At 36.2% G+C, this 9,103-nt stretch overlaps 1 protein-coding gene across 2 annotated transcripts in view; it reads right to left on the minus strand.

Moving 5' to 3' along the window:
* Nucleotides 1-8,361: 8,361 nt before the first annotated feature.
* Nucleotides 8,362-9,103, minus strand: part of LOC144977396 (uncharacterized) — a 78,682-nt gene continuing 77,940 nt past the window's right edge. For both annotated transcript variants that reach the window (XM_078922568.1, XM_078922578.1), the window contains exon 12: nucleotides 8,362-9,103. This exon is cut by the window's right edge and continues 1,449 nt beyond it. The gene's annotated coding sequence lies outside the window, so the exon portion shown is untranslated.

Here is a 9,103-nt window from a genome sequence, read left to right on the forward strand (position 1 = left end):
GAATTTCAGAAAAGCAGACTGGAAAGCTTTTGGCCAAACAATTGACAAAACCTGCTTAAGGATTGAAGCTAAGGCCGAAAACATTGGCAGATTTAACAAACTTGTTCTCTCCGCCGCAAAGAAAACCGTCCCAAGAGGCTTCCGTAAGCAGTACATTCCATGTTGGAATGAACAGAGCAAACAACTACTGAAAGAATATGAAGAGACAAATGACCAACAGATAGCAGATGAACTTCTAAATTCACTGCATGATAACCGAAAAGAAAGATGGATCGAAGTAGTGGAAAACCTTACCTCAGTCGATCCAGTCGTCATGCATGGCAAACCATCAAAAAGCTAAATCCTGAATCTCACAATACAAAAACAGCATCACAAATTACTGCTGATGAAATCGCAAAAGAAACCAAGCAAAGAGGATATCATACACCAAATCAGCAATTTGAAAAAGGAATAAGAAAAGAATATCAGAGCACTCTTAAAACTTTACCTGAACAAGGCATGTTTCTCACTGCCCCAATAACATCAAAAGAAATGATTGAATCAATAAAGAAAATAAAAAATGGTAAGGCTGCAGGAATAGATGGAATCTACCCCGATATGATCACCCACTTTGGACCAAAGGCAATTAACTGGCTGGCAAATGCCATGACAGACATCTTGGAAAAGGGAACATGCCCACAAACATGGAAGCATGCAAAAGTAATTGCTATTCTAAAACCAGGCAAACCACCCACTGAACTATCCAGTTACAGACCAATATCCCTCCTATGTTGCCTTAGAAAGAATCATACTGGAACGAATTACCCCATACATTGACCCACATATACCGCCCCAACAGGCAGGCTTCCGACCACAAAGAGGAACGACAGAACAGGTCCTCGCCTTGACCTCCAACATTGAGTCAGGCTTTGAACAAAAAAAGAAGACAGGTGCAGTCCTGATTGACCTATCAGCTGCTCATGACACCGTTTGGACCTGTGGATTAATGTTAAAGCTGGCAAAAATGATTCCTTGCAGAAAGACTCTGAAGCTGCTATCAACCATGATTGGCACAAGACCCCAATTCCTTGTTATGCTGGGGGGAGACAAAAGCAAAACAAGAAAGATAAAAAAATGGAGTCCCACAAGGCTCAGTATTAGCATCAACACTTTTCAACGTATATATCAGCGACATGACAAGCAGCCAATCACTAAAACTTGGCTATGTGGATGACTGGGCGTTGGCCTACCAATCAAACAACTGGAAAGAAATTGAAAAAGCTCTCAGTGAAGACACGACACAACTAAAAATCTTTTTTGACAAATGGTATCTCAGAATGAATACTTCCAAATCAGTATCTACCACATTTCATCTCAACAACAGAGAGGCCAAAAAAAGAAATCAACATCATAGCTGGAAATGCCTGACTGCCCTCAGACCACAACCCTAAATACCTAGGTGTTACGTTGGACAGACACCTAAACTACCGCAAACATCTTGAAGGAAACGCAAACAGGATCTCAAAAAGAAACTGTATCCTGAGGAAACTGGCAAGTACTAATTGGGGATCCTCACAACAAGTACTTAGAATTAGAACATCTGCTTTGGCACTTTGCTATAGCGTGGGAGAATACTGCGCTCTAGTCTGGATGAGGAGCCCACATGCCAAACTGATTGAAGTCAAGCTAAGAGAATCAATGAGGATCATAACAGGATGCCTCAAGTCAACCCCAACCCAATGGCTCCCAACACTAAGTGGCATAGCACCGCCTGATATCAGAAGACAAGAATTAAACCAAAGAATGCATGCCAAAATTGAGGAGGTCACTGACAGGGTCCCATTGAAGGAGGTCCTAGAAGAAGCCCCAACAACGTCAAGACTGAAATCAAGGAAACCTTTTAAAACTTCAAGACAACATTTCAACGTGAAAGAGGAATGGATGTCGATGTGGAACCAAGACAGCCCCAGGGGAGGCGACATCATACCCGACCCAACAGAAAGAACACATGGCTTTCTCTGCAATAGCCGAAAATGCTGGGTTACCTCCAACCGCATTTTGACAGGACATGGCAGAACCGCAGCTAACATGCATAGATGGAATCTGAGAGAATCAGATGCATGCCGTCATTGTCAAGGAGGCCCTGAGACAATGGACCACATCGTCATCCACTCCCCAGTGACAAGCCTATCAAGAGGCTACGAGACAGCCTATAAGGCAGGAAAAGAATTTGAAGAATGGATTAAAAGATTCAAAATAGAGGTGTAGCCATTCGATACTAACACATAAGATATAATCATTATGGTAAAACCATCTTCAATGACAGATAACCAAACACAACAATAATTATGGAATGATAACTGTTGTGACTATGATCTTCATTAATAATCAATCATCTTTCTATCGTCACATAATACTCACACATCACTAGTAGCGAAAAATGAGGATTGTACCTACATGCACATTTCATTAATATATAATATATTTCTCATATGTGTGACAAGATCAAGACAAGTGCGATTATAATGACTAAAGAACACATGCATAGCCATATTCACACAAATTCACCTACACAAATATCCATCCACCAACACAACCAGACAAATACACACACACAAACACACACACACACACACACTGATCTACAAAAAGACACAAAACCGTGCAATCAAAAGAATTGACAGATGAATTCGTAGGATTCAATACTGACTAATAGACAAAGGCATTAAAAAATATATCGAGCTTTTATATAGTGCAATATCCACTAAAAGTGCTCAAAGCGCTTTACAAAGGGTCCCTGACCAACAGCAACACGTAGCATAAAGAACGAGACATGGCGCCTGTTCGGCGATAATACAATTTTTTTTCCGACAGAGACAACGCTGTTAACGGCCATGTATTCATTTTACACCGCAGTGCGGTGAGAGAATGAGTAAAGGGTCTTTTCCAAGGACTCAACTATGTGCCGAGCGAAGCTCGAACACAGGACCTTCCGATCCGGAAGCGAGTGTCATACACAAGACCACATAGCCACACAGTTAAAGCCAAATAATACATGTCATAATATTATTATTCATTCATGCATTCAAACCTAGATAATGCCATTTCCAACGTATACATGCTCACTTTCACACTGAGACAAACATTTTAACTTGAAGAAGAAGAAAAAAATACAAATAGATTAAGGACTAAATGCTTTTGAATTCGCCAGTGATCATAGATAGAGAGAAGCGACGAAAGGAAGCGACACAATGCTATTCATGAGTTGATATTACTTTTTATTGGTTTGAGTATTCTGAACGAGTCTCTGGTACAGAATCTCATCTAGCTTTTTAAATTAACTTAATTATAGTATTACAGCAGTTGTAAAGGATTAGGGATGTTATAGAATTAGAAGTATTGACCTCTCTCAAGAAATAATATAGAAGGCACTGCTTTTCACATACTAGACTCCAGAGAATAAATGGAAAGATTGTCAGGCAAGGAAGAGTACTGTGATGTAGTTAATCAATGACCAGATGAGTGACACAACTCTAGACCCGACCTTGACATTGGGAAGGCACTTTACAAGCATTACTCTGCTCAACTCTCGTGTGAAGTAGAATATTATTAGCATTGTCTAATATTGTAAGAGCGTTAGTACAGAAAGGACACCTAACAGGCGATTTGTACTGAAAGAAGTGAACACCAATAGACAAATAGATTGGAAATTTAAAAACAAATCACGTGGACGTTTCAGGTTTCCCATTTATCAACAAAAATTAAGAATGAAACACTTAAGACTTTACACGGCCATCCTCTCATATCTCATTCGTCTTTCGTGTTTCTTTCATTGTGTTTTGTTGACAAAGAGGGAAACCTCTTACATCCGAATAATCTGTCTTCGTTAATTAAATTAAAGCTTCAATTCCATTGGACTAGTATTGTTTATTTCTAAAAACTCCAAGCAACATCATTTGCACTGTAAGAAGTGAAAATTTAATTCACTATGACGGAGGAACAAGTGAAGCATTGTGCAGCTCATTGATCAAAATGAATCAGTGAAAATGCGAGATTTAAATGTTCATATTAATTCATCTATTAATGTGTTTAACTTCTTTTCATAATATTGGCTTAATCAAGGTTAGAGATTTAATAATTAGACTTTAAAAAAATATATCGCCTTGAGGATCGTTTGCTCCAAACAACAGTGTGAGGATATTTGATTATAATAACTGTTTCCATCTCTAGTATGCACTATAACGTTTGTGAAATAGCCCTTGTTCGGTAAATAGATAATAATGTGAAATTGAATGTAAGCTTCAATTTAATTACAAAAACATATCAAATGAACGTTTCAGGTTTCCCCTTTATCAACAAAACAGGATGAATGAAACACCACAGATGAATGAGATAATGTGGTAGTGGCGTATGTGACAGTCGCGTCAACCTGGTGCTATGTCAGACTTGATCAGATAAAGAAAATTGCCCGAGTTGTATTAACTTTTGTTTGATTTAGTTCATTATTCTACTTGTTAAGAATCACCCCCTGAGTTTCATGTTTTTATCAGCCAAAAATAGGTATGGCTTTTTCGCTTGAAAATTCTAAGATTCACAAATGCTGAATTTGTAGTCAATATGTTTAGAAATAGGAAATTTTAGCGTTATGAAATCTTAGAAACAAAACTCTCTCTCTCCAGTAGTTCTCCAGAGCTATTGGGCCTATGAAGCCGGAGTGTATCACGGTTTCCATAGCGTAAAACGGACAATGGCAATTGCTTGCTGCTCTTTGGATAGGACCCTGGGTCTATCGCAAAAAAAAGTTTCAGTCAGATCTGACAAACCCTGCTATCCAATCACTGCTGGGTGTCCACTCTCTCCAGTATAGCCATCTAGTTTGATTCCTATAACATAATCTAATTCGAATTACGAGATTCAACCTGACATAATGCTGTTTTGAGATGATTGTTTTGTTTTTGTTTTTAAGAGTTTTACGGCGCTTGCAACACATTTAGGTCATATTAGCACCAGTAACAAGGAAGAAAGATTGGATAGTAAAAACATTCTATATGTACAATTAAAAGGACTTGAGGAAAAAGTAAGACAAAGAGGAAGGGTGCAAATAGGGAACAGATGTTGATTCCACGAGCTTACTATCAGTGTACTTAGTTTGAGATTACCCAAAAGTCTCACCCAGACACCAGAACAAGATCCCACAAAGAGGAATACACTCAAATGTTTACAAATCACATGTTAAAAATAAATAAAAATAACAGTACAGAACAGAGAGATGATTTACAAGGGAAAAAATATCATCGCCAAAACTATAACCATAAATTCAACTGTTTACCTCCCAGTCAAGGACTCCGGCCAGGGTTAGGACAAAACTAAGCAATCTCATTCCAAGACAAAGCCAGAAAGCAATTGGAAAACAGATACACGGGGATCGAAGACACAACAAATATTTCCCTGCCCACTATGGGAGATGGGGAACCCCACCCAGTTTTGATATGATTGGTCATATATATGAACATCAATGAAATGTAAACAATAGGAATAAATTATAACTTATAATGAAACTTGAAATGCGATCCTGAACAATAGATCGTTGGTAAAAATGGGAGGAGGTGAGGCACTGATATTGATTATTGACACGAGAAATAAATGATCCAGATTGATTTGTTTGAAGCAGTACCAGTAAAAAAAGTCACAATAATAATGATGAAGGTAAATATTAGCTTCAATGCAACGTTTTAAGTAGTTCTTCAGAGCTATTAGGCCAAAGGGACCGCATTTTTTTCCCGGTTTCTTTAGCGGGAACTGAGCAGTGGCAATTGTTTGATACCCCTCCAATAGTACGTTAGTCAATATAGTAAAGTACTTTTCGCCCGATCTAACAGACACGGCTACTTAATCACTGTTGGCTAAAGAAGGGGGGGGGGGAGGGGGGGGGGGAGGAGCAGAATTTTTTTTTTCACTCGGGACTGATCTCGGTCCCTTTGCGTGTAAAACAAGTGTTCTACCTCCTGAGCTATTATGTACCCCAATGTAATAGCTATGGTTACAATAAATTGTTGAGTGGTACGGGTGGTTCACATTTCCGTGAAAACACATTAGACTTATTACAAAACTTGTCTCCTTTTGCGTAAAGACATCATATTTTAAAATAAAAGCTATTATTTCCAGCACACATATAGTTATATACATGACATAACACAAATGGTATAGGGCGAAAAAGGATAAAATCCCCCGAATGCCCTTATAGTAATGCTACAAATCTATTGATTGAAAGATTACAAAAATGATACACTTGATAAAGATAATTAATCAACTTAAATGTACCTATGTACGTGCGATGTACAAACATATATCTTTAATCGTAACATGCAAAACACCACACAAACACACACACACACACACACACACACTCATGCATCCATATAGAAGAAAACCATAATAAGAGAGCAATGAATTATATTTACATACAAGATTGAAAGCCATGTCAACAGCAGTGCAAACAAGTATTATTCATCATAAATAAATCTCCCATCATATAACTCCCTGTCTACTAACACCTTGAAATAATCTATATATTTTGCATTCTTTGTTTCAAACTTCAAATTATTCCATTTCTGGACAATACGAGTACCAAACCAATTTTGTTTTATGTTTGTTTTGCATCTAGTGTCATATATCTTGAGCTTGTCCCCTCTAGTAAAAGTAATTTTAGAATATGAAAAAAAAAACAGAAAAGTCTATCTTATCCAGACCATGTACTAATTTATAAACCTGAATTAAATCCCCACGAAATTCTTCTATATTTCAAACTAGGCAAGTCAAGATATTCTAACCTTTCCTTATAAGATAAATACTGTATTGTATAAATCTTTTTGGCAGATCTCCTTTGTACACTAATATATTGCCTTTATATAATGGGCTCAGAATGCAATTTCTGTATTCTAGAATTGGTCGAACAGGCGATTTGTATACATTTATGGTTATATCAAGACTTCTAAATGTTCTATATATTATTCCCATCATTCTGTTTGGACGGCTTACACAATTATCTTTATGTACATCAACATTTTCAAAATGAATCATCTTGTTCATAAGGCGTAACGGAAAGAAGATTTGACATAGAAGTTTCGGTAAAATAATGATGACATGGATTATTTTTTCCTATATGTAATACTTTACATTTCGAAACTTTAAAATCCAAATGCCATGTGTCTTTTGAAAAGTGAAAAGATATCATTTTGTATAATTTTATGATGTTCAGTAGTACTATAGATCATCGTATCGTATTCAAACAGTTTACAGGTTGAATAAATGCCACATGGTAAATCATTTATATATAAAAGAAAAAAAAGTGGTCCCAATACACTTCCTTGGAGTATACCGCTAATGACATTCTTAACATCTGACCCCACCTCATTGACAATGAGTCTTTGTATTCGATTATTAAGAAAGTCTTTAATCCAGTTATGGATATTCTCTTTAAATCCATAAGATTTTAGTTTAGTGTATAAGCTCTCATATGAGAACATAATCAAAAGCCTTGCGGAATCCAAGATAAACATCATCAATGCTTTGATCACGATCAATTAACTTGTTAAAATCCTCCATCACCTGTAAAAGTTGAGTAACGCATGACCTCTATGGTCTAAATCCATGCTGATTGTCATTAACTATCTTTTGACTTTCAAGAAAGTCCATAATTCAGTCTTTCAAGATAGACTCCATAACCGTACAGAGTAAGCATGATAAGCTGATAGGTTTGTTGTTTGCAGCATCCAATCTGCTGCCTTTTTTATGAATGGCAGTCACATTGACTTGTTTCCATTCAATAGGTAAGGTACCAGATTCAAGAGACTTATTATATATCGTTGATAGTAGCTGTGATATTTCAAAGGCCACTTCCCTCATTAAACGCGGATGAAGGGAATCGGGTCCCATGCTTCTAGACACATCTAAATTAACAATTTGGCAAGTATATCTTCTTGTATAATATAGAAATTGGGAAAGTTTAATTGATTTGGAAAATATTGAAAGTTGGTATAATTGTAGAATCTTCTTGAACAAACACCAATGAAAAATAATCATTTAACACATTCGCTTTATCTATATCCGAAGTAACCGTGGCACCATCATATTTCAGTAAGATACTGACACATTTTCTATTCAATATTGCTGTTGACGTGACCTCCAAAAGCCTTTCGGACTATTCTTACATTCGTGTGCCAATGTACATTTATAAGTTTTCACAGCAATTTTAACCGTGTATTTGGTGTTATTACTAACTTTGACATATGAAAATTATTATGAAAATTATTTGTTAAAGGATGCTTTTTTTTATTTCTTGTACAATTTATGTTTTTTTAAAAATTGATTGTACGTTTAAGGTTTTTTTGCTAACCAGAACAGTTTATTACATCTAAAGATTTTGTCTTAATGGAATGTGTTTAGATTCTATACATTTTACTGGTAATTTACTTATATATACACACACAATCTCTCCCTTCAATGAAAGATAAATAATATAACAAAACTATCTATCTATATATTGCAGACATTTAGACAATGACTTAAAATTTCTTTTTGTAATATGCAAAGGCACAAACACAATTCTTTTTGACGAGATAAAGAACAAACAATGGAAAAATAAATCAAAACAATAGAAAAACATTTTTTAAAGATATAAAAAGAAATATCAAAATAAAAGCCCCACTACAGGTTCTTTGTTGTTACATACATCTTGAAGGCAGGTGAAAAAGACAGAAGTCCAATAATAGATTTTCACTACTACTACTACTACTACTACTACTACTACTACTACTACTACTACTACTACTACTACTACTACTACTACTACTACCACTACTACTACTACTACTACTACTACTACTACTACTACTACTACTACTACTACTACTACTACTACTACTACGACTACCACTACTACTACTACTACTACTACTACTACTACTACTACTACTACTACTACTACTACTACTAGTAGTAGTACTATTACTACTACTACTTCTACAACTACTGCTACTACAAATACTACTCCAACTACCGCTACTTCTATTACCACCACCACTCTGCTACTACTTATATACAATTAATTGTATTACATGGACAC

The sequence above is a fragment of the Berghia stephanieae genome, chromosome 1 (assembly GCF_034508935.2).
Source record: "Berghia stephanieae isolate SIO BIC M18660-M18661 chromosome 1, UCSD_Bste_1.3, whole genome shotgun sequence".
In the NCBI taxonomy this organism is placed as follows: domain Eukaryota; kingdom Metazoa; phylum Mollusca; class Gastropoda; order Nudibranchia; family Aeolidiidae; genus Berghia; species Berghia stephanieae.